The sequence below is a fragment of the Scylla paramamosain genome, chromosome 25 (assembly GCF_035594125.1).
Source record: "Scylla paramamosain isolate STU-SP2022 chromosome 25, ASM3559412v1, whole genome shotgun sequence".
NCBI classification, from domain to species: domain Eukaryota; kingdom Metazoa; phylum Arthropoda; class Malacostraca; order Decapoda; family Portunidae; genus Scylla; species Scylla paramamosain.
The window spans coordinates 21,180,893-21,207,747 of NC_087175.1; the positions used below are offsets into that span (position 1 = coordinate 21,180,893).

General features: G+C 41.2%; 2 long non-coding RNA genes across 2 annotated transcripts; one reads left to right on the forward strand and one right to left on the reverse strand.

Annotated features, from left to right (window-relative positions):
* Positions 1-4,240: 4,240 nt before the first annotated feature.
* Positions 4,241-19,734, forward strand: LOC135113348 (uncharacterized). The gene is made up of 3 exons (XR_010274808.1): positions 4,241-4,357; positions 6,010-6,107; positions 19,301-19,734. It is a non-coding gene; the product is annotated as an uncharacterized LOC135113348 (long non-coding RNA).
* A 3,073-nt stretch (positions 19,735-22,807) lies between these two features.
* LOC135113346 (uncharacterized) lies at positions 22,808-25,351 on the reverse strand. The gene is made up of 2 exons (XR_010274807.1): positions 23,448-25,351; positions 22,808-22,936 (listed from the first exon to the last, which is right to left on the reverse strand). It is a non-coding gene; the product is annotated as an uncharacterized LOC135113346 (long non-coding RNA).
* Positions 25,352-26,855: the final 1,504 nt, after the last annotated feature.

Here is a 26,855-nt window from a genome sequence, read left to right on the forward strand (position 1 = left end):
ATTGTGGTCTGTCTTGACGTACCTTGTTGGTGCGTCGCCAAGAGATACATCTATCCTTCAACTCTCTCTCTCTCTCTCTCTCTCTCTCTCTCTCTCTCTCTCTCTCTCTCTCTCTCTCTCTCTCTCTCTCTCTCTCTCTCTCTCTCTCTCTCTACATCAAGCTTTTCTTTCCTTTGTTGGTCTCAGAAACAGTAAGATCCACTGTAATATACTAGGACAGATTTAAACACGTCAACTTCATCGGACGGAAACAGCGGACTGAGGACCATATTCTGAAACGCTTCTGTGTCACATCACTACATTCTAAAGGCTCTACTTGAAGTGACAAGTTTTTTTAAGGATGGTTTTACAGTTCTAGGGACAGATTAACAAGATTTCTACATCACTAGTAGGAGGAACAGGCTTGAGAACTCGGCTTTAATCACTTCTTTGAAATTTGAAAGTAGTCGTGGTGAAGTTATAGAGTTTTTAAGGGTGATTTTACGGTTCCAGTGAGACTAAACAAGATTTGTATATCATGAGTAGGAGAACATGCTTGAAAACCCGGTTGATCATGTCCGTGGCCTTTGAGGTAGTCGTGGGGAGACAGAGAGAGAGAGAGAAAAGAGCGTTTTTTTTTTAATAAGGACCTACTCTGCATCCCCGCTTTCCACGTTGCGTCCTCAGGGAGTCAGAAGCCTATTGCAGTGGCCGCGGCATCCACCTGACGGCTCTGTGCTGCTGATTCACGTGTCCTGTCATCTGTTGTGTTCATCTACTTTGACTCAAGCACTCTTACGGACTCACGCAACTACAAACTCACTTACCAACTCTCTCTCTCTCTCTCTCTCTCTCTCTCTCTCTCTCTCTCTCTCTCTCTCTCTCTCTCTCTCTCTCTCTCTCTCTCTCTTTTCCTTTTTTTTTTTTTCGTGTCAGGTCAGGCACCCGTCACACTTTCCTGCTTTTGTTCCCAGCCTGTTCCTGATTGGCATTCGGGAAGCAAGCCGGGAACAACCTCCAGTCTGCAGTTCCAGGAGAAGTGATGTATGCTACTTTTTTTTCCGGGAAGGGTTGCCTGAGTCTCGTGGCGAGGTGGGTGCTGGCGCGGGCATTTCCGGCTTGTCTTCCCCATGTCTGTGCGGGGAAGTCCGGGAACAGAGAGCCGGGCAGTGACAAGAACCTCACCTAACCTGGGCTGACTTAATATAACACAATCCAACCTAACCTACGTAATCTAAGCTAACCCTAACCTAACCTAACCTAACCTACGTATTCTAACCTAACCTAACCTAACCTAACCTACGTATTCTAACCTAACCTAACCTAACCTAACCTAACCTACGTATTCTAACCTAACCTAACCTAACCTAACCCACGTAATCTAACCTAACCCTAACCTAACCTAACCTAACCTACGTATTCTAACCTAACCTAACCTAACCTACGTATTCTAACCTAACTTAGCCTAACCTAACCTACGTATTCTAACCTAACCTAACCTAACCTAACCTACGTATTCTAACCTAACCTAACCTAACCTAACCTACGTATTCTAACCTAACCTAACCTAACCTAACTTAACTTAACCTAGCTTAATCTAATTTAACCTAAATTAATCTAATCTAACTTAACCTAATCTTAACTCACCTAACCTAAAGTAACCTGACTAACTAACCTGACCTTAACTAACCTAACCTGACCTAACTTAACTTAACTTAACCTAACCTAACCTAACCTAACCTAAATTAATCTAATCTAACTTAACCTAATCTTAACTCACCTAACCTAAAGTAACCTAACTTTAACTAATCTGACCTTAACTAACCTAACCTGACCTAACTTAACCTAACCTAACCTAACCTAACCTAACTTATCCTAACCTAACCTGACCTAACCTAACCTAACCTAACCTAACCTAACCTAACCTAACTTTAACTAACCTGACCTTAACTAACCTAACCTGACCTAACTTAACTTAACCTAACCTAACCTAACCTAACCTAACTTTAACTAACCTGACCTTAACTAACCTAACCTAACCTAACCTGACCTAACCTAACCTAACCTAACCTAACCTGACCTAACCTAACCTAACCTAACCTAACTAATCTAAGCTATCTTAACCTAACCTAACCTTATCTATCTTGATTTACTTTGATATAACAGTTAAAAGTGCGGGAAGAATACTTTATTTATTAATTTTATTTGTTCAGTTATTTATATTTGTCGTTTTCTTCTCTTTCAGTGAAGGAAACGATTCTCTCTCTCTCTCTCTCTCTCTCTCTCTCTCTCTCTCTCTCTCTCTCTCTCTCTCTCTCTCTCTCTCTCTCTCTCTCTCTCTCTCTCTCTAGCAATCTGTGTCTGTTTGTCTGCCCCATCTATCTATCTGTCTATCTCTCTCTCTCTCTCTCTCTCTCTCTCTCTCTCTCTCTCTCTCTCTCTCTCTCTCTCTCTCTCTCTCTCTCTCTCTCTCTCTCTCTCTCTCTCTCTCTCTTCATCTTGGTAACGGTGCAGGAATTAAGCAATAATAACCTCTCCTTATTTTCCTCATTGCTATTCTCCTCTCCTCTCTTCTTTCCTTTCACTGCCTTCCCTTTCTCTTTTACCTTAACAGTTTGCAAGAATTAACCAGTTACATCACTGCGTCTCCTTTTTTGTCTTAATTGATGATGATGATGATGATGTTCTTGGGTGGTGGTAGTGTTGTTGTTGTTGTTATTGTTGTTGTTGTTGTTGTTGTTGTTGTTGTTGTTGTTGTTGTTGTTGTTGTTGTTGTTGTTGTTGGCTCACCTGCCACGCTTAATAATCCTTCTCCCTCTCTTAACGTAACGTAACCTAACCGCAACCTAACCTAACCTAACCTAACCTAAACCTAATCTAACTAAATTCAACCAAAACCACACGAACATTAACAGTAATACCACAGAGAAAAGCAAAAAAAAAAAAAAAAATGAAGAGCAGGGCAAGGTGAAATGATAACTAATGCAAACACACGTTAAGAGGAAATCCACCCACTCTCTCTCTCTCTCTCTCTCTCTCTCACACACACACGACACCAATATTTCTTTCCCATTTCCCTAGTTTCCTTATTTCCTTGTTCGCTTTACAAAGACAAAAAGACTGGCTGAATAATGAAACCTCAATAGCATCACCACCGCCTAGTTTGATAGGTAGCATGTAGTGGGTGACACCGCCATCTGTTGGCGAGCCTACTAACTGCTTTGACAGACAGACAGAAAGATGAAAATTATCTGTGTCGGAAGATTTATAAATTATGTAGTGTATCACAGCCCTCTGTCAGCGAGCTTATGAACTATGTCAGTGATTTCAATGCTTAGAGAATGAGATGAAGAGGTGGCACGGTGGAGCTGCACAGAATGACAGCGACTGAACATGCAAGTGAGAAAAGCAGGAAGAGAGAGCAACAGGAAGCAATAAGAAGAACAACACAAGATTATCATTTCTGAACCAGTAACAATGATCATCTACTGGAAGACTAGCTCGTGTAATTAACAGCCATTAACTGATTAGGTAATAACTGTACTAGAACGACCCCGTGTGTATTGAAACCTCGAGACGCACAGGAAGAAAACATGTATATCAAGCCAATGGAAACTCAGATCTAGATTTAGAATACCGTGAGTGCGTGGGTTACTCATCAACACCTGCGCTGTGTTAGCTAAGGCTGCCTGTCAGATGGCGGTAATGTCGCTGGATCGGAGCAAGGGAGCTAAAGAAGATTAATGAAGTTTCTTTGGATTGAAGTTTCTCATCGGAGCTTCTGTTAAAGGTTCAGAGGTTCATTGAAACTTAGAGCCGTATTCAAAAACGCTTTGCTCTCTCACCACGACTAATTTCAAAGGCCACAGAGTGATAATAATGTAAAAATCTTGTTAATGTGTCTCGAGAACTGTGAAAAAAAAAAAACACCCTTGAAAATCCGTGTCACTTCAACTAGAGCCTTTTGAGAGTATAGTGGAGGTGCGATGCGGAAGTGTTTCAGAAGATGCTCCTTATTTTGCACTGAACCCATCTCTCCACCACCATCGCAAACGCAAGTGTGTGTGTGGCAGAACATGGCGGCTGTCAGGACTCTTTGCTTTAGTTGGCAGCATTGTTGGTGGATCGAAGCTTCAGTTAAGTATTCAGAGATTCAGTGATACCCGAGCTTTCCTGTACTAGGCCTTTCTGATAATCTGATCTTTCTCCGCCACCAGCAGTGTGTAGCAGGACTGTGGCCGCCGCTACTCGTTTTTTTTTTTTTTTTTTTTTTTTTTTTTTTTTTCTTCCTTGTGTGAACGTGTGTAATGTTGAGTGAAGGCTTTTGTGCGATAGTTGGTCTGCAGAAGTATTTTGAAGACGTCTGGCAAAACTACAGGTCTGTTTTATAGCTTACTTTGCTTATATTCTGTGTTGAGTGAGGGCCGTTAGCGCGATACACACACACACACACACACACACACACACACACACAGACATACCTACTTTTCAGCCTAAGACAGAGTATGTACATTTCATACTTATTGTTGATTTTACATGAAAGCTGAATGGAAGGCGAGTGATGTAATAAGGCTTTGAATTTAATATTGGGGTATAAATGGAGGGGATGAATGTGTGAAGCAAAGCAAACAACTACGAACAACAACAACAACAACTATACTACTATTACTACTACTATACCACTACTACTACTACTACTACTATACCACTACCACTACTACTACTACTACTACTACATCTACAAGAACGACACTGGAGGAAGGTCAGGGCGCATGGGATAGGTGATTGTTCGGCTTCGTAAGGTCATGGTGATGCCGCGAGCGACGGAGAGATATAGTTAATAATTTTCAGTCCGTGTTGGGCCAAAAAATTAATGGGGCGCCACAAGGATCAGTTTTAGCACTATATTCATTGATGATATGCATTAGCGCTCTAGGTAAGTAGGTCAGTATGTTAGTAAATTTACGGGTGGACAGGTAGACAGGTAGACTAATTAGATCGGATTTGGATGTCTTGATGATGGAGACAGACCTGGATAAGATGAACGAGTGGATGGTTAGAATGTAAATGTATTTTGATATTAGTAAACTGAAAGTACTTAGCATAGGTAGAAGAAACCCGCACAGAACAGATATACAATAAATAACGAGGTTCTTGTCAGACCAGAGGCAAAAAAAAAAATTAAAAAATAAATAAATAAAAATAAATAAGTAAATAAATAAATAAAAAATGAATAAAAACAAAAATAAAAATAAATAAATAAATAAATAATCCGGAATTATAGTGAGCACTGATCTCCGTTAGAGAAAACAATGTATATAGAGGCCACAAGTAAAAGCTGATCATGTTAAATTTTTAGATGTGTTTAAAGTAAAAGTCTCGAGGCAATATTAAAGTTATATTCGGCGCTGGTTAGACCTCATCTAGATTACGATGTGCAGTTCTGGTCATACTTAAAAAAAAAGATGTAAGCCGGTTAAAACCAGAACAGAGGAGAATGGCCAGAAATTTAAAGAATGGGAAGTATTTCTTACGATAGAAGATTGAAGTTTTTAAATCTACATTCCTTACAGAGGCGTAAATGAAGAGGGAATACATTAGAGGTTTTAAAGTGGTACAGAAGGTGCAACAAATGACATCAGCAAAATTATCAGTATCAGTCATTAGGATGCCACATGAAATAACTGGTTCAAGTTTGATAGATAAAAAAAAAAAAAGAGATAGGAAGGAATCCGTTCATACCAGAGTGGTTGATGACTAGAATAGACTCAGAATGAGGTTGTTAGTGCTGAGCCACTAGGGAGCTTTAAAAGATTAGATGGATGAGGATGACAGGTGGAAACAGTTAAGTATATTTCCTACAGGGACTGTTACGTGTAGGCCTGATGGCTTCTTGCAGCCTTCTTGATTATCTTGTGTTTATATGCTCGCTCTTACTACTACTACTACTACTACTAGAGAGAGAGAAAGAGAGAGAGAGAGAAATAATAATAATGAATAACTAATTAACTTCTAAATTACCTACAGAAGACAAGAGAGCGAGAGCGCGCGCAAGTGGTGAGGCAGACAAACGCGCGTGCAGCATCCAGCCAGCCTCCCCAGCGTGCGGTCAACAGCGGCCCATAGCGGTGAGTGTTGCTGTGTCAGTACTGTCTTGGCCACGCGTCACTGCACTGCTATACCACACTGCCTCCCTCCCTCCCTGCCTCTGTGCCGCGGTGCTGTACTGTGGTGCTGCTGCTGCTACTACTACTACTACTACTACTACTACATGTATATATATATATATATATATATATATATATATATATATATATATATATATATATATATATATATATATATATATATATATATATATATATATATATATATATATATATATATATATATATATATATATATATATATATATATATATATATATATATATATATATATATATATATATATATATATATATATATATATATATATATATATATATATATATATATATATATATATGCTGCTATGCTGCTACTACTATTATTATTACTACTACTACTACTACTACTACTACTACTACTACTACTACTACTACTACTACTACTAGTCTTATAGCATTACTTGAATTGTAAAATTTTCTCCTCTTCCTCCTGCTGTTTCTGCCAGAGGTGGGGACAGAAAGGATATTTTATAAAAGGCCCTCAGCACGAACGACCGTCTCAAGCCCCTGTGTGCCAAAAGAAAGCGTTAATTTTTTTCAATTTATGGAACCAATTTCACTTTGACACTCGTCTCAGCCGAGAAGATGGGGTCCATCTAAGTCCCGCAGGGGCAGCCTGCCTCGGAAGGTTGCTTTGCATGCAGGTTTATGACGTCATATAAAAGAAAGGCACACAGTCGACTCCAGCAGCTCCTGGAGTCGACTCTTGCCACTGTTCTTAGCCGTAGTGATGGTGATACCTTATTCTGTCCTCGATCCTCATCAAAATTTCCATAACATTTTTCCATATTGTATAGTTTTTCTCTATCTCCTGGCAGTGTAGGCTGGAGGGAGTGGTAGGTGGGGAGGAGCCTTCGCCTTTACTATTCTTTTTCTTTGGCATTAGTTCAGATAGAGTAGTCCTCAAACTGGTAAGGGCCAGTAGGCCAGCTGCTGTTTGTTATTCATTTGTATTCCTTTGTATTCCTCTTCTCTTCGTCCTTCTCGTTTTCCTCCTCCTCCTCCTCGTTTTCCTCCTCCTCCTCCTCGTTTTCCTCCTCCTCCTCCTCGTTTTCCTCCTCCTCCTCCTCCTCCTACTACTACTACTACTACTACTACTACTACTACTACTACTACTACTACCACCACTACCACTACTACCACTACTACAACTTTTTTCCACCACTACCACCACCACCATTTTTGCCTCCGTTTCAGAAATATTTTCCTTATTTTTTTCTTTGTGGTGAGGGAGGAGTGGCAAATAGTATTTTTCCTCCTGTTTTGTATTCTAAGCCTACCTCCGTAACGTAGAGGGAGGAGGAGGAGAAGAAGAAGAAGAAGAAGGAGAAGAGAAGAAGATAAAACAGTATGAGTAGAAAGGAGAAGGAAGAAGGAAGGAGAAAAAAAAGAAAAGAAGAAAGGAAGGAAGGAAGGAAGAATGGAGAAGGAAGAAAAAGAAGGAAGGAAAGAAGAAATGAAGGAAGAAAGGAGAAGAAGTAAAGGAAAGTGAAGTAACTGATACATAACCTGCCTTAATATTATGTAGCTGTAAAAATTGTAAAAAAGAAAGAAAACAACAACAACAACAACCACAACTACAACAAATAAAAACAAAAACAAAAACAGCAAGCACCAGAAGAAGAAGAAGAAGAAGAAGAAAGAAGAAAAAAGAGAAGAATCACAACAACAAATAGGAAAAAAAAAAAATAACATTAACAACAATAACCAACACAAAGGATAAAAAAGAAGAAACAGCACTACGAACGAACTACCAGCGACCACAACCAGTCTCTCCTACCCTACCCCAACACTTATAACCTTGTCCACCGTCTCCTTACCCCTCTGCCTACTCCTCCTCCTCCTCCTCCTCCTCCTCTGCCTCCTCCTCCTCCTCCTCCTCCTTCTCCTCTCGTCCTATGCAGTCCGAACACGCGCAGTCTAACTTGTGTGTTATTATGGTGTTGCCGAGCCGCACCCCAGCAAGATTAATGTTTTCTTTTATGCTATGTTTTTTTTTTTGTCTCCTTTTCTATTTTTTTGCGGTGTTGTGTTATCGTTGTGGAGTGTTTAGTATTTTTTATTTTTATCTATTTAAGTTTTTGTGTGTGTGTGTGTGTGTGTGTGTGTGTGTGTGTGTGTTGGAATGAATATTTTTGTTTGTTTGTTTGTTTGTTGGGATTTTATGCTGCTGCTCCTCCTCTTCCTTCTTCTTCTTCTTCTCCTTCTCCTCCTCCTTCTCCTCCTCTTCGTTTCTTTGTTACTTTGTTTTTGTTTTTTTGTTTTTTCTTTTTTCTTTTTCTTTCTTTCCTCCTTTTCTTGGTTTGCTGAAGTATGAAAATATGTTTTGTCTTGTTGTTGTTGTTGTTGTTGTCGTTGTTGTTGTTGTCCGACTTCTTCTCCTCCTCTTCCTCCTCCGTCTTCTTTTCATCATCATCTTTTCATCATTGTTACTTTATATAAATAAATAAAATAGATAAGATGAATAAATAAATAAAAAAAAAAAATTAGAAACCAGACGAGCAACGCAAAAAACACAAAGAAAGAACAAACAGCAACAGACATTTTGCCCCTGACGAGGATACAATGTGGTTAGAGGAAATGATTTATTGATTTATTGATTTCTTTTTCTGAGTGAGTTTAGATTCAGTGCCGGAGCTACGAGTTAGTGGGTTGTCTCCTGTAGAAGTGAAGGCTGGTGTTGTGTCCTCTGCCTCACCATATGCTGCCCTCTGTATTCTATCTTCTATGTATTCGACCCAAGGTTGTGGCTGGGGTGCCTTCACTTCTCTGGACAGCTTCCGTCAGGGGTCGCCACAGCGGATCAGACTTGCAGGCTCGGGCTTTTGTGCTTTCCTGACTCTTGTGTTCTCAAATGTGTCCGCTTCTCTCAGCTATTTGTAACAGGGTCTACTGGATGGTATTTAGGTTTCCAAGGGTGTTTTCATGGTATCAGTGATGTTTTTAAGAGGACTCTTCATCATCTGGCAAGAAAAGACATATTTTCCTTAGGTCTTCCTCAGTCACTCCCATTACAAGCATATTTTCCTTAGGTCTTCCTCAGCCACTCCCATTACAAGCATATTTTCCTTAGGTCTTCCTCAGTCACATTATTACAAGCATGTTTTCCTTAGGGCATCTTTTGCTTTCTTCTATCGCTATTTTCATGCTAACTGCTCTTCTGATCTTGCTAACTGCATGCCTCTTCTCCTCTCGTGAAGTCGCTGCACAAAACTTTTTTTTTTCTCTCACTCCTATTTTGTCCACCTCTCTAATGCAAGAATTAAACAGTATTCCCAATCATTCATCCTTTCTCTGGTAAACTCTGCCTGCTTCTGTATTTCCTCCTTCCTATGACTTGAACTCTTTCAATTGGGAGGTTTCGAGACAATTGTCCTTCAATTTTCGATGATTCTCTTGGCATCTCTTTTGGGACTGGCACCTCAGTGGGATTTTTTATTTTTTTTTCCTTTTTATTTGTTTTCCTTGGCCAGTGAATCTTTTGCTCAAAAAAATAAATAAATAAAATGAATGAATAAGAAAATAACCACTTACAAATCAGTCATATGGTCTTCGTGTGGTTGTTTCTAGGATATCCTCAGCATAGATAGTGTTTAAGTTTGCTGTGCTTGTTAATACACACACTAAAAAATCCCCGTTATCCTGAATTACTACGAGTATATTGTTGGTAGAGCATTTACTCATAAACCCGTTACTTGGCCTTGCTGCTGTTCTCAGTAATGCAGCATCATTAAGAATCTCTGTTACCTATCCTTGCTGTGGTTGTTGCAGATATAACCACTTGAATTCCTGTTAGCTGAAGTACTTGTGTATGTTCAAATATAACCACTTTAAATTCCTATTGTCTGAAGTAGTTGTTGTAAATATAACCACTTTAATTCCTGTTATCTGAAGTAATTGTGGTTACTGCAAATATAACCACTTTAAATTCCTATTGTCTGAAGTAGTTGTTGTAAATATAACCACTTTAATTCCTGTTATCTGAAGTAATTGTGGTTACTGCAAATATAACCACTTTAAATTCCTATTGTCTGAAGTAATTGTGCTTGTTGCTAATATAACCTCACATAAACTCCTGTCATTTGGACTTGGTGTGGTTACAATAGTCCCGGTGTTCCCTGGCATCCTTTCCTGAGGGAGTCCCCAGGAACAGACATCAGATGTAGACAGATGCAGAACAGCGAGGTCACACAGCGCCTCACGTATATAGAGCCGATAACTCATCTCGATAACGGCTTTTTTGTTGTTGTTTTTTTTCTGTGGGTGCTGTGGGTGGAGGAGTCTTGCCCTTGAAGCCATCCTGCCATCCTGCGTGTTGCCGTACCTCTTGCCATAAATTTGTAGGGAGGGAGTGAGAGTCCTTGATACACTTTCCTGTTAGACGGAGATGCTGTCTTTTTGCGTCCTGCTCCTCCGTGTGTGCTGTGGGATTGACGTGCGGCACACCAAGGGACAGGGACACAGGTGCAGGACACACTGGGAACACAGGGACAGGGACACAGCTGCAGGACACACTGGGAACACAGGGACAGGGACACAGCTGCAGGACACACTGGGAACACAGGGACAGGGACACAGCTGCAGGACACACTGGGAACACAGGGACAGGGACACAGCTGCAGGACACACTGGGAACACAGGGACAGGGACACAGCTGCAGGACACACTGGGAACACAGGGACAGGGACACAGCTGCAGGACACACTGGGAACACAGGGACAGGGACACAGCTGCAGGACACACTGGGAACACAGGGACAGGGACACAGCTGCAGGACACACTGGGAACACAAGGACAGGGACACACAGCTGCAGGACACACTGGAAACACAGGGACAGGGACACAGCTGCAGGACACACTGGGAACACAGGGACAGGGACACAGCTGCAGGACACACTGGGAACACAGGGACAGGGACACAGCTGCAGGACACGCTGGGAACACAGGGACAGGGACACAGCTGCAGGACACACTGGGAACACAGGGACAGGGACACAGCTGCAGGACACACTGGGAACACAGGGACAGGGACACAGCTGCAGGACACACTGGGAACACAGGGACAGGGACACAGCTGCAGGACACACAGGGCACACTGGGACACAGGGCACACTGGGAACACAGGGACACAGGGAACACAGGGACACAGGGACACAGGGCACACAGGGAACACAGGGGCACAGGACACACTGGGAACACAGGGACACAGGACACACTGGGAACACAGGGACACAGGGAACACAGGGAACACAGGGCACACTGGGAACACAGGGACACAGGGACACAGGGCACACTGGGAACACAGGGACACAGGGACACAGGGCACACTGGGAACACAGGGACACAGGGCACACTGGGAACACAGGGACACAGGGACACAGGGCACACTGGGAACACAGGGCACACAGGGCACACAGGGAACACAGGGACACTGGGAACATAGGGACACAGGGCACACTAGGAACACAGGGACACAGGGCACACTGGGAACACAGGGACACAGGGCACACTGGGAACACAGGGACACAGGGCACACTGGGAACACAGGGACACAGGGACACAGGGCACACTGGGAACACAGGGCACACAGGGCACACAGGGAACACAGGGACACTGGGAACATAGGGACACAGGGCACACTAGGAACACAGGGACACAGGGACACAGGGCACACTGGGAACACAGGGACACAGGGCACACTGGGAACACAGGGACACAGGGCACACTAGGAACACAGGGACACAGGGCACACAGGGAACACAGGGACACAGGGAACACAGGGACACAGGGCACACAGGGACACAGGGCACACTGGGAACACAGGGACACTGGGAACATAGGGACACAGGGCACACAGGGAACACAGGGAACACAGGGACACAGGGAACATAAGAAAATAAGGGAGGCAGCAAGAAGCCATGAGGCCTACACGTGGCAGTCCCTGTATAAAACGCTCCTATGTATTTTCAGTTATCATCCCCATCCATAAATCTGTGTAATCTAATCCCTAATCCCTAATGACTCACCACTAACAACCTGATTATGGAATCCATTTCATTCATCTGCCACTTTATTTGAGAACCAATTCCTTCTATTTTTTTTTTTTTTTTTACTTTTCAAGCTTGAACTCTTTTTTTTTTCCTATTCTGATTACTGATTCTTAGAATTTTACTTACATCACCCTTATTATATCCAATATACCGCAAAGACTTCTGTCTGATCCCCTCTTAACCTACGTTTCAATAAAGAATGTAATGTAAATTTAAAAGCTTCAGTCTCCATTCTTAAGGAATACCCCGCATCCCCTGTATCCTTTTAGTCATTCTTTTTTTTTTACTGATTCTAAAAGACCTATAGCCTTCCTGTAATATATATACATATATATATATATATATATATATATATATATATATATATATATATATATATATATATATATATATATATATATATATATATATATATATATATAGGAGGGACACCGGCCAAGGGCAACAAAATTCTAATAAAAAAGAAAAAGCCCACTGTGATGCCGGTCCCGAACAGGGTCCGAAGTGGTGGTAAAAAAAAATTGAAGGATAAATGTCATGAAACCTCCCTCTTGAAGGAGTTCAAGTCATAGGAAGGTAGAAATACAGAAGCAGGCAGGGAGTTCCAGAGTTTACCAGAGAAGGGGATGAATGACTGGGAATACCGGTTAACTCTTGCATTAGAGAGATGGACAGAATGGTGGTGAGAGAAAGAAGAGAGTCTTGTGCAGCGAGGCCGCGGGAGGAGGGGAGGCATGCAGTTAGCGAAATCAGAAGAGCAGTTAGCATGAAAATAGCGGTAGAAGACAGCTAGAGATGCAACACTGTGGCGATGAGAGAGAGGCTGAAGACAGTCAGTTAGAAGAGAAGAGCTGATGAGACGAAAAGCTTTTGATTCCATCCTGTCTAGAAGAGCGGTATGAGTGGAACCCCGCCCATCCCCTCCCCACAAGACATGTGAAGCCTACTTCATACATGGGGACCAGAACTGCACAGTATAATTTAGATGAGGTGTGACCAGCACCAAATATAATTTTGATATTACCTCAGGACTTCTACTTTTAACACTTCTAAGAATTAATTTGTCCTGTCTGTATAATTATACCACGAAACATGTTACTCTATCTAATAATATTTACCAAAAAATAAATAAATAAATAAGGAGCGAAGTACGTTAGTTGAGGGGAGGAGGAGGAGGAGGAGAAGGAGGAGGAGGAGAAGATATATGGTAAACCACAAGTTTTTTTTTTTCCTATTATTATAAACTGCAAGAACAATACGAACGAAGGACAAGACGAAACTGGAAACAAGATTGCAGGATCATGGAGGAGTCGAAGATTTGAATGAATGTGTGAGTGGAAGGGAGGAGGAGGAGGAGGAGGAGGAGGAGGAGGAGGAGGAGGAGGAGGAGGAGGAGGAGTGAGGTATCTATTTTACTAAAAACTGTAACTAGTGAATCATACGTAACTCACCGCAAACTGCAAGAGAGATCCTAGCGGTTATAGTGGCAGTTCCTAGCGGTTATAGTGGCAGTTGCTATGAGAGTTAAAATTTGGAAGAGTATATTTATGGAAGACATTCGCGTATTAACCCTTTCACTGCTAACTAAGACTTCTTTTTCCTTCTTTTTGTTTGTTGTATAAGGACACGTTGCACTGTTTTCTTGCTCCCTGTAGTTGTGGAAATCTGTAATCTCTGCACCGCAAGGAAAATTAAGAAGAGATCGTTTAATATTGTATAATCACTACTAGAGGAATTTTTCACTGCCTTTTTTCTCTCTCTCCTTTTTCGTTGTGAAAATCTGTAAAAATCTGTAATCTATCTCCACCTCAAGGGACATTAACAGAGACACCTTAATACAATTACTACTTGAGGAGTTTTGCACTGTCACCTTTGCTTCTTTGTGACTGGTTGCCCGATTGGTTTGTAAAGAGTAGCGCCTCAGCAGCAGCAGGGTCATGTGTGTAGCGCATCACTGCAGCTCCCGGAATGTGCCAGCACAGTCTTTCAGTATGGCAGTGAAGAACGGTCTCTCTTTGCATGCACTGTCCGTAACACATCCTCCCACCCACACCCTCCTACGCACACACACACACACACACACACACACACACACACACACACACACACACACGTGCTTATTGACCATAAATTTGCTCACATCATATAAGAACATATCAATACAACTAAAAAGCGTAAAAAAAAACAGCAATTTTTCAAAACACACGCAAAAAAAAAAAAAAAAAAATCAACACGTAGCCTACCCCGCCAGGCCAGCCTCTCATTACACAGGGCGGCAGCAATCTTGTCTTGGAATGCTGGCCAGCCTCTCATGCACCGCGGCAGCCTTCATCCCTATGTGCAGCGTGTAGCTCTGACTGGGACTGCATACACTGCCTGCGCATACTCGTACGTGCCTCCCTGTTTGGTGGTGCGTCCTTCACTCTGCTCCAGGAAGCCATTAACGCCTGCCACGCCTGCCTCTCCCGTGACACACTCTCTTCTTGGAATCTTGCGTTCATGAAGTAACACGGAGGGAATGACGAATAACAGGCCTGCTGATCCTAATATGGCTGCTTGTGGCACAGTAATGACGAACAACAGGCCTGCTGATCCTGATATAGTTGCTTATAACACAGGAATGACAAACAACAGGCCTGCTGATCCTAATATGGCTTCTTTTAATAGCCTGTATCATCTCATCTGTAAGGTAGCAAATGTAAGGCAGCAAAGAAGAAGCCCACCTAATATGGGTGCTTGTAATAGCCTTCATTTCATCTGTAAGGTAGCAAATGTAAGGCAGTAAAGAAGAAGGCCTCTCCCCCTCCACTGCTTCCTTCACTCAGGGTTGGCAGGAAAGGAACAAATACCACGAAAAAAAAAAAAATGCATGAAAATTTTTAAGATCAGCAAGAGAACTGTCACTATAGCAAAGACTAAAAGTAACGAGTTCAAGCTTCATGAAGGTAGATTAAAAAAAAGATGATAGGAAATGTGTTTATAAATACAGTGGTAGATGACTGGAATCAGCAATCAGGTTGACAGTGCTGAGTGAATAGGGAGCTTTAAAAGATTAGACTAAATTATGGATAGGGATGATAGGTAAATATACGTAGATATGTTATGTATAGGGACTGCCACGTCAGCAAGTCACAGAAGTAAAGTAAAATTAAATAAAACACAGATAAATACGTAAAAACGAGCAAAATTAATAAAAGAGAAGTCAATTACACTCAGAAGATTTTCCGTTCCATAAAAGGTATTAGAATTTACCTTCTTTTCCCTTGTATGTTCTGTAAAGAGACCGTCACGTGTAGCAATGCCCAGTCTCCAGGAAGTCAAAGAAGTAAAGTAAAATGAAATAAGACAGATAAATAAGTAAAAATTAGCAAACTTAATTAAGGTCAATTGCACTTAGAAGATTTCCAGTTCCAAAAAAGGTATTAAAATTTACCTTCCTTTCCCTTGTCACCTGCATGGCGTATCACAAGACTTGGCGAATGACCTGACTGCCTCGAGCCTCGCGTGCCACATACCAAGCCAAGGAGGACCTCAGTGACAAGATACACTGTACGCTGCGTCTTCCCTCCCTTGACTGAGTGAGGCCGCCGCTTTGATCTGCTCCTACCGCGTTATGCAAGATGGTGCAGCGGGGGTGAGCGAGTATTTGCAGACAGCCTGGTGAGATCAAACACGGTATTTTGGTCCAGCGTCTGATGCACTCAAACACTCGTATAATAGCACATGGCTGCGACGCGTGCACTTGTCCTGATGGTGGTGGTCTTCTTGTCGCTAAGGTTTATCATCTTCATCCCCTTTGTTGTTGCTGCCGCTACTGCTGCTGCTGCTGCTGCATTATTGTACGGTCTCCATGATGTGACGCCTTGTTGTTATTGTTATTGTTGTTCTTGTTGCTGTTTTACCACCACCACCATTACCATTACTGCTACTACATTTTTCTTCTTCTTCTTCTTCTTCTTCCTCTTCTTCTTTTTCTTCTTCTTCCTCTTCTTCGTCTTCGTCTTTTTTTCTTTTTTTTCTTTTATTCTTCTTCGTCTTCGTCTTTTTCTTTTTCTTTTTCTTTTTCTTTTTCTTTTCTTTTTTTTTTTCTTCTTCCTCTTCGTCATTTTCTTCTTCTTCTTCTTCCAAATATATATCATGAGTACAGTGCTGGTCAGAAGTCGAGTATCCTTCTACATACGTTCTCTCTGTGAAGACCTGCGATGTGCTGATCGTCTTCTTACAAAACCCGTGGCGACCAGATATATTTTCAACAGATCAGAGGACGTTAGATTGAGAGAAAACATTAAGAACAGTAAGCGTGAAAAGTGTTTAGTGGAGTCAAGTATGGAATTATTTTGTTAGGTTGGTTTACTAATTTTGTTTAGTGATTCGTTTTTTTTTTTTTTTTCTTTTTCGTATTAGATATCCGATGTCGTAGCATTTACTATTGTTATGTACAGTCGTGGTCATAAGTTCCTTCACCCTCGCCGGCACCCGCACTCCTTCAAATCTTCGAACCTGAGCTGGTTACGCTTATGATAGGATGTCCATGCATACGTTATAAGTTCATTTTCATTATGCTATTATTATCATTATTACTACTATTTGTCATATATATATATATAAAACGTTTTGCTCTCTCACCACGATTTTATCAAAGACCACAGTAATGATTAGCCGAGTTGTCAAGAGTGTTTCTCCTGTTAATAATGTGGAAAACTTGTTAATCTCTCACCAGAACCGTGAAAATATCCCTCAAAACCCGTGTAACTTCAACTAGAACTTTCTGAATGTAGTCGGAAGTGTTTCAGAATATGATCTTATATGTGACGAGGCTGTGACGTAGACTGTAAGGTGTGTCAGATGGAGCTGAACCTCACAATCAGCAACATGACCTCTTCTCCTTGTAGCTAAGCAGAAGTCTTAGCCAGTGGTGCGTCTAAGTAACATGACCTCTTCTCCTTGTAGCTAAGCAGAAGTCTTAGCCAGTGGTGCGTCTAAGTAACATGACCTCTTCTCCTTGTAGCTAAGCAGAAGTCTTAGCCAGTGGTGCGTCTAAGTACGATACGCGTATCTTGACTGTACTTGCTTATCTGACCTCCTCAAGTCTCTCATATAATTTACACTCTTTTTATCTTCACTCTTTATCTTCATCAGAGTCAGTTTCAAACATTTCGGCGTCTTACCTCAACTAATTCCAACAGAGTGTAGTATTAGAATTTACAGGAGCTTTCAAGTAATGTTCTTGTCGTTCTGGTGGTGTTTTGAAAAGAATTCTGTGTTATCAACGGAAGGAAAAAAAAAAAAACGCAGGATAACTCGACTTCCCATCTCTCTGACCTTTGGAAACAGTTCTGGAGAGAGAGAGAGAGAGAGAGAGAGAGAGAGAGAGAGAGAGAGAGAGAGAGAGAGAGAGAGAGAGAGAGAGAGAGAGAGAGAGAGAGAGAGAGAGTGGGGGGTTTATCTTCACCTACTTGTCTTCTTCACCTTCCATAGTGCTGTCTCACCTAACAACCCTGTGTGTGTGTGTGTGTGTGTGTGTGTGTGTGTGTGTGCTTGCTGAGTCGCCTTTCTCACCTAGCCTGGTTCCTGTTTCGCAGTGACACAACACTTTTGTCGGAAGAAAGCCATTAGAGAGAGAGAGAGAGAGAGAGAGAGAGAGAGAGAGAGAGAGAGAGAGAGAGAGAGAGAGAGAGAGAGAGAGAGAGAGAGAGAGAATTTTTTCGTTCTTCTTTTGTTTTCTATTTTTTCTTTTCTTTCGTTCTTCATTTCTTTTTTCATTTCTGTCTATTCTTTCCTTTTTTCTTTTTTTTTTTCGTCCTCCCTTTGTTTTTTCCTCTGTTCTGTCCATTTACCTCCTCCTTGCTTTCTGTCTGTCTTTCTTTCTTACATTGTGAGGAAAACTTAGATCAAAGATAAGAGATTTTCTTTCTTCTTTATAAGCGAACAAGAAACTGAGATCATGAGCTTATTTATTCTCTCTCTCTCTCTCTCTCTCTCTCTCTCTCTCTCTCTTAAAAAATGCCCCGGCTTCAGAAAGACAAGCCATTAACATAAGAACTAAATCTTATATTGTATTATATATTAACTTTGAATAAACGTTCACACACACACACACACACAAGGCAGCCAAAGACAACAGGTTCGATGATTCAACACTTCACTGGTTCAGGAATGCAAAGTCGTGGGTGTGGAGGCTTGTAGGCGTGAAGGGTGCAGGGCGGGAGGGGTGCTGGGGGAGAAGAGGCCCGGGAGGGAAGAGGGTGGGGAGGACAGGGCAGAGTTGAGTCACTAGCTCGAGGTGGTGGTGAGGCGGTGACGCGACCTGGACCTTGAGTAAACAGGAAAGAGAGAGAGAGAGAGAGAGAGAGAGAGAGAGAGAGAGAGAGAGAGAGAAGGGGGGCGGGTGAGTCAGTGGGATGTGTCACTGGTCCTGATCCTCTCTCTCTCTCTCTCTCTCTCTCTCTCTCTCTCTCTCTCTCTCTCTCTCTCTCTCTCTCTCTCTCTCTCTCTCTCTCTCCTTATTTATGTAGATAATAAGATAATAATGTTCTATTTAAGATTTTTTTCGTAAATATAGTAATTCTTTCTTTGTCTTTTCTTGTTTTCTTCTTTCCTTCCTTCCTATCTTCCTTCTTTTTTATTTCTTTTTTCTTCCTTCCTTCCTATCTTCCTTCTTTTTCATTTATTTTTTTTATTTATTTTCTTCTTGTTTTTCTTCTTTCTTTACTTCCTTTCTCCCTTCCTCCCTTCCTCCCTTCCTGCCTTCCTTCTTTTTCATTTCTTTCCTTTTTATTTATTTTTCGTCTTGCTTTTCTTCTTTCCTTCCTTCCTCCCTTCCTGCCTTCCTTCTTTTTCATTTTATTTTTCTTCTTACTTTTTTTCCTTCCTTCCTTCCTTCCTTCCATTTTCTTCATTTATCTTTTCCTGTTGTATTGTACCCTTTTATCCATCTATCTATCTATGTATCATTTCTCATATTACCCTGTCTGTCTGTCTGTCTGTCTGTCTGTCTGTCTGTCTGTCTGTGTTTGTCTGCCTATTCACCTATCAATTCTTATATTACATTACTCATCATTAGGGAGAAAGAAGAAGAGGAGGAGGAGAAGGATGAGGAAGATGTGTTGCTTAAAAAAATCAACCACCACCACACTCATTGATTCCTTCCTTACCTGCCTCTCCATGTGTCCTTCCTGTGACACTCCCTTAATAAGAACTTTATGAAAATGCATGGCAAACTCTGTAGCGTGGTCTGTGTGAAGAGAGGACCTCCATGACGCATATGAAGAGAGAGAGAGAGAGAGAGAAAGCCTGTCTACCATACTGTCTGTCTGTCTGTCTGTCTGTCTGTCTGTCTGTCTGTCTGTCTTCGTTCCTGCAATATAAAAGACACAGACCTGCACACCTGGAGATGAAACAACCTCAAAAAATAAACTCGGACTTCCCGCCTGGGTGCGTCCGCCTCCGTGCAAGTCATGGGGGGGAGGAGGAGGAGGAGGAGGAAGAGGAGGGGTAGGAATAGGGGTAGGAGGAGGAACAGGAGAAGGAGGAGGAGAAGGAAAAGGAGGAGGAGGAGGAGGAGGAGGAGGAGGAGCAGGGGTAGGAGGAGGAGAAAGAGAAGGAGGAGGAGAAGGAGGAGGAGTTGCTTTCAAAGTCACCCTTGACTTCTAAATTGAAAGAAACAGACAATGATTAACCTTTTTTTTTTTTATCCATGGATTTCCTATTACGAGGAGGAGGAAGAAGAAGAGGAGGAAGAGGAGGAGGAAGATGTGTTGCCTAGAAGAAATACTGACCTTTACGAATAAATGGGAAGAAACAGACATTATCATCTTTTTTATTCTTGATTTTCCTACCATCTATACATCTCGAGTGGGGTGATTAGAGACGTGTGTGTGTCTATATCTGTACCGTCTGAGTCGCCTTTCCTCCTGCCATGCCAGAAGTGATTTTAGTATTTTAGTATTTAGTATTGTGCAGATAATTAGTCCTAACCGTCGTCTCTGCCGCTCTTAACTGGCAGCACTGGAAGTTACGAGTATTAAAATTTTTTGTGAATCTAGTGATCGTTTAGCAGGTTGTATTGGAAGTTACTACGGTTTTCAAGTGTTTTTGTGAATGTAGTGATCGTGTAATAGGCTGTAGTTTAAATGATAGCGGTTTTCAAGTGTTTTTGTGAATGTAGTGATCGTGTAACAGGCTGAAGTTTAAATGATTGAAGTTTTCAAGAGTGTTTTTGTGAATCTAGTGATAGTTCAACAGCCTGTATTGGAAGTTACTACGGTTTTCAAGAGTGTTTTTGTGAATGTAGTGATCGTTCAACAGGCTGTAGTTTAAATGATTGGGGTTTTCAAGAGTGTTTTTGTGAATGTAGTGATCGTTCAACAGGCTGTAGTTTAAATGATTGGGGTTTTCAAGAGTGTTTTTGTGAATCTAGTGATCGTTCAACAGGCTGTAGTTTAAATGATTGGGGTTTTCAAGAGTGTTTTTGTAAATGTAGTGATCGTTCAACAGGCTGTAGTTTAAATGATTGGGGTTTTCAAGAGTGTTTTTGTGAATGTAGTGATCGTTCAACAGGCAGTATTAGAATGTTTTGGAGTTTTCAAGTGTTTTCATGATTATAGGAATAAATTAAGGAGCTGTAATGGAAGTAATTAAGGTTTTCGAGAATGTTTTGGTGATTATAGTTAAGGAGGCCCTAATGGAAGTTATTGAATTGTTTAAGGGTGTCTTTGTGATTCTAATACTGGTTTAACAGGTAGAAACAGAAGCCAGTGAGGTTTTCAAGAGTTTCAATGAATCAAGTGATGGTCTAATCGATTGTAATAGAAGTCAAAGTCTTCAAGAGCGTTTGCACGATTCTGGTGACGCTTCAACAAGCTTTGGTGGAAGTCATCGGGAGCTTCAAGAGTGTTTCCATGATTGTGATGATGGTTTTATCATTAGATCCTACTTCAACAATGAAAAGAAACGCCCATGAGAACAGTCCTTATAAAAATACTAATCATCTGAAAGTGCAAGTCATCATTAGGAGAAAAACATCTATGAAAACCCGATGGATCATCTCTGAAAGCAGTCCTGAAGAGAGAGAGAGAGAGAGAGAGAGAGAGAGAGAGAGAGAGAGAGAGAGAGAGAGAGAGAGAGAGAGAGAGAGAGAGAGAGAGAGAGAACAGTCTTAAAAAATACTTCTGTTCGTTACATTGCATCACCAATAGTCACGTATCGCCAGTCTTGCCAGCCAGTCTTGCCTTGTCCTGTTCTGTCTTGTCCTGTCCGATTTATCCTCGCAGCGACTCTCTTGCATCACGCTCCCTTAGTCCAACAGTCCTCGTCTCACACCAAAACAACAGCTGCCAGTAAATAGTGCCGCATCTTTCCTCGTCTTTCCCCCGCACCGTCTTGCGTCACGTTGCCTTGGTACCTCGGCCCGAACTTTAAAACGTTTTGCTTTCTCGCCACGACTACTTGCAAAGGCTACAGAGATGATCTTTGGGTTCTCAAGATTGTTTCTCCTGCTGATGACGTAGAAATCTCGTTAATTTGTCACTAGAACCGTAAAAAAACATCCTTAAAAGCTTGTGTAACTTAAATTAGACCTCATTGAAAGTAGTGGAGAGCGGCGCAGAAGTGTTTCAAAATATAGTCCCTTTCATCTCACACTCGAATCACAACCGCCGGTGCCCTGCCCTGCATCTTTCCTGGTGTTGTCTTGCCCTTCTTACATCACCTTCCCTCGGTACAGTATTCCCCACACACTCGAACAGGATCCCCTTTTATCCTGTCCTGCATCTTTCCTGGTCTCGTCCTGTCCCTGTCCCTGCATCACCTCCCCTCAAACTCTTAACAGAAGCAACCAGTATTCTGTCCTGTGTCTTTGTATTGCCTAAGTGTTTATTGATACCACATCCTTACACGTCACAGTCAAATAATACTCGCTATACAGCCACGTGATCATGCCTGTTTGATTTCAAGGACTTTGACGGAAGGGTGGCGTGATGTGATGAGACAGACAGTGACGTGATGAATAATGTGAATGTCTTAATGGGAGGACATGTGCTCATAAATTTAAACATCCTTAATGCTTCTTTCTGTTCGCATCGTTCTCTGTGCTTATGAATTAAATGGTGTAAGGCGATATGACAACTGTGACATGAACAAAGTCCTCTGGGTCAGTTATCAGGACTGGCTAAGAAATAATGGGTTCAAGCTTCATAAAGTTAGATTCAAGAAATAAATCAGAAGAAATCGGTTCAAGATAGAGTTGGAGATGAATGGAATGGACTCAATAATCAGGTTGTCAGTGCCGAGTCAATAGGGAGCCTTTAAAGAGTACACAGATTTATGGATGGGGATGATAGGTGTAAAGTACGTAGGCATGTTTTTGTACAGGGATTGCCACGTGTAGGCCTGATGGCTTCCTGCACCAACCCTTGTGTTATGTTCTTAATCCCTTGTGTTATGTTCGTGGTGCTGCGACTCGTTTCTCTCCATTGCGTCACTTTCCCAACGTTTTGACTTAAATTAGAGGACTTGATCGCGTGTAGGATAGTACGTTTTATAGTCACGGACATGAAAATCGTCTCATAAGTATTCTCATCTATATTTATTTATTCCATTGTAGCCAGCAGTGATTGTAAGGCGTGTGGGGCTCAAGTGTGCTATTCAAGGCTGTTGCTGCGGCGGCTGGCATCACTTCGCCGTGGTGCTGAGTGCTGGCCTAAACAAGTAATGATTAGAATAATGATGATAATAATAATGATGATAATAATAATAATAATAATAATAATAATAATAATAATAGTAGTAATAATAACCATAGTACTGGTAATAGTGATGATGATATAATAATGATAATAACAATAATAATAATAATAATAATGATAATGATAATAATAATAATAATAATAATAATAATAATAATAATGATAATAGTAATAATAACGATAGTACTGGTGATAGTGATGATGATGATATAATAATGATAATAATAATAATAGTAATAATAATAATGATAATAATAATGATAATAATAATAACGAGAACAGCAACAACAAAAACAACAACAACAACAGCAACAATAATAACAATAACAACAACAGCAATAACAATAATAAATTTTAACAGGAAGGCAAAAAAATCCATATAAGCAGGTACAGATGGATGGGGCTCGTGATGAAAGTCAATGAATGAAGAGTAACAACAAGCGAAGGGCGCCTCACTGTCCCCACCTCCGTTTCCTGCCGAGTCAGTGGTCTTGTGATATCACCATCTGAAGAGCAATGTGTCAAGACTCCAATTATGGATAATCATTTTGGCCCTTTCCTTTCGTGTCTGGTACCTTTTGTCTGGTCTTTTTTTTTCTACCTCTTTTTTCGTATTCCTTTGCCAGAACCTCTCGTACGTAAAGTGTTCACTGTGACCAAACGTCTGTTCAGCTTCATGCACGGATGAGAGGATGCAATGAGTTAGCCGGATACGGGCGATATGATAGCGAGGCGCCCCACACTTCACACTCCAGACACTCCCATTCACCATCACCACATTATGCAATACTGGACGTCAGAGTATTCCGAAGTAATTCGTATAACATAAAAAGTGTTTTGTTCTGCTTCTTAGTTGCTTTCATGCAGTAAATCACACTCAGAACTAAACGGCCTCTCTGTACCTTTCATGCGGTAAATCACATGAAGTTAAAAACCACAAGTTGACTCTGGCCAATTGATCTTGTTCCCGGCACGCCCGTCACCCACTATGAAGCGGGGCCATGAAAGGCGCATCACGTGTTGCCGGCGTGTGTGTGACGCGTCTCTTCGTGCGTCGAGCAGAGTTCTGGACACAGCGGACACGATTCTTAACGCTTTGTTCTCTCATCACGATTATTGTCGAAGGCCACAGAGGTGATTTGCCAGGATTCTTAAGCATTCTGTTCTCTCTTCACGACCATTTAGAAAAAAAAAAAAAAATGATTAACCGGGTTCTTAAATCGCCTTTGTTCTTTAATCACGACTATTTTTAAAAGCTACACAGATCACACAGAACGTTCTCCCCCATTGACACCATAGAATCCTTGTTAATCTGTCACTAAACAACATGCAAACACATTTAAAAACACGTAAACCCACTGGTTCCCAAACTATCGTACATGACAAGTATAACATCGAAGTGACTGGTGACTAACACTGTACCTGTGCACATATTCCGAGTCGCCAAACTAGGATTGCACCTAGTTTGGAAAATGAACCACCGCTCTGTTTGATTTTATTGAGGCTTTTCAAGAGTGTTGTCATGATTGTAGTGGTAGTTAATGTTGTCATGACTGTAGTGGTAGTTAGTGTTGTCATGACTGTAGTGTGTCATGACCACAATAACATCTAAAAAAAACAAATAGCAATGACTAAACCACTTTAAAACCTCAAGACAGAACACCAAGAACCACAACAACACCAAGAACCACACAACACCAAGAACCACAACAACACCAAGAACCACAACAACACCCAGAACCACAACAACATCAACTGGACACTGTTAAAGGTCAAGATAAGTGTTGGGCACAGTTAAGTTTTACCCGCATATCTATTAATACCTATTGTTGTACGGGGAACGGAGCTGGTGGGATGTGGCGACTGGAATGTGCTTAGTTTCAAGTACTCGTTTATCATAAGGCACTAAAAAAAAAGCAATAATATCTACTAGACACTGTTAAAACTCAAAATAAAATATACAAAACCTCATAAACATCTACTGGACATTGTTAAAAGTCTGAACGAGGCATTGAAAACCCCAATAAGCTGTTAAAAGATAAAGGACTAAAAACCCCAGTAACATCACCTAGACCCTGTTAAAAGTTGAAATAAGACGCTGAAAAAAACCCGAACCATCAACTGGAGCCTGTAAAAAGTCAAAGCAGGGCACTGAAAACCTTAGCAAGATCACTTAGAGCCTGTTAAAAGTCAAAATGGGACACTGAAATCCTTAATAACATCAGCTAGAGCTTGTTAAAAGTCTAGGTAAGTGTTGGGCTCAGTTCAGTTTTACCCAGGGAACGTCCTTCACTTGGGTTCAGTTCAGTTTTACCCAGGGAACGTTATTCCTTGATTTTACACTTCTACTTATTAATACCTACTGTTGCACGACGACCGGAAGTTATGAGATGTAACGACTGGAATAATAATAATAATAATAATAATAATAATAATAATAGATACCTCATTGCCACGTAATACATGAAACGAGTAGGTAAAATCATACATACGAACATATCTGATATGTAACACATTTAAAAACGAACATTAAAAACAGACATTGAAGGATAAAACGTTTGAATTTCAGAATCAGCTCTGGCCCGTGTGGCGTGTGGATCCTTCAGTTGTTCGTGACGTAAAGTTATGCTGTTGGGTACGAAAGTGTTTAGTTCTAAGTATCCGTCTACGTACGGCGCCAAAAACCCTATTATGAGCTGGACCTTGTTAACACTCAAGATAAGACACACACAAAAAAAATAAAATAAAAAATAAATAAATAAATAAATAAATAAATAAAACTTCCACTGCATCGACTGAGCCCTGTTAAAAAAAAAAAAAAACGAAATAAGGCACTGAAATTTTCCTGATAATAGAAAAAATTTAAGTGAAACACGAAAACACCCTTAACCTTTTCACTGCGATGCGAAACTACCAACACTACTAGAAGCAATGCATGAAATCCTGATAACCATCTACGAGAAAGCAGGGGATTAAAAAAAAGAATAGATTTTGCAATTTCTACCCAGTTTAGGGATTGGAGGTGGCTATAAAAGAAGTAAAGATCTATCAGGGTGATTAGTAATTAAGGAAAGATGAGCCAAATAGTAACTAGACCTTAAGAAGTCGAGAAAAGACACAGAAGCCTTTGAGAACGCAAGACACAGAGTAGCTTAGAGACCATGACCTAACCAAAGAAGCTAGACTCTGTCCTCCTTGCCTGTGACTACCCCCGCATGTCTCAGGGATTCTGGTGTCTCTTCCGCGCGTGCTTCCAGGCAAAGAGGACGGATAGACGTGGCAGGCGTGTGTGTGTGTGTGTGTGTGTGTGTGTGTGTGTGTGTGTGTGTGTGTGTTTACGAGGGACTTTGAAACACACTCCAGATTTTCGATTTAGGATTTCACTTGCTAATAGGTGGATAGATAAATAAGTGCGTGTACAGATGAATAAATAAGTTAATAGGTATGTTCACACACACACACACACACACACACACACACACACACACCTGGTTTCATCCCTTAGTGGCGACAACATTTCTGCATTCTCTTCTGTCAATATTTCCTGTCAATATTTCCAAGTTACTCAATAGAAAGATAATCTAAAAAAAAAAAAAAAAAAAAAAAACTTATCTATCGCTTGATCCTTAAGTGGTAGGAGTCATCTTTCCTCCCACGGCCGCCCACATTCTCCTCACTGTTATCTCATACTAATCCAATCCTTCCCACACACCCTCACTTACTCACCCCCTCACCACACACCCGTTTTTATCTCACCCTTAAGTCTGTACTCAGATTCGTTTTGCTTTCTCACCACGACTACTTTCAAAGGCCACTGAAATGATTAGCCAGGTTCTCAAGAGTGTTTCTCGTGTTAATAATGTAATAATGTTG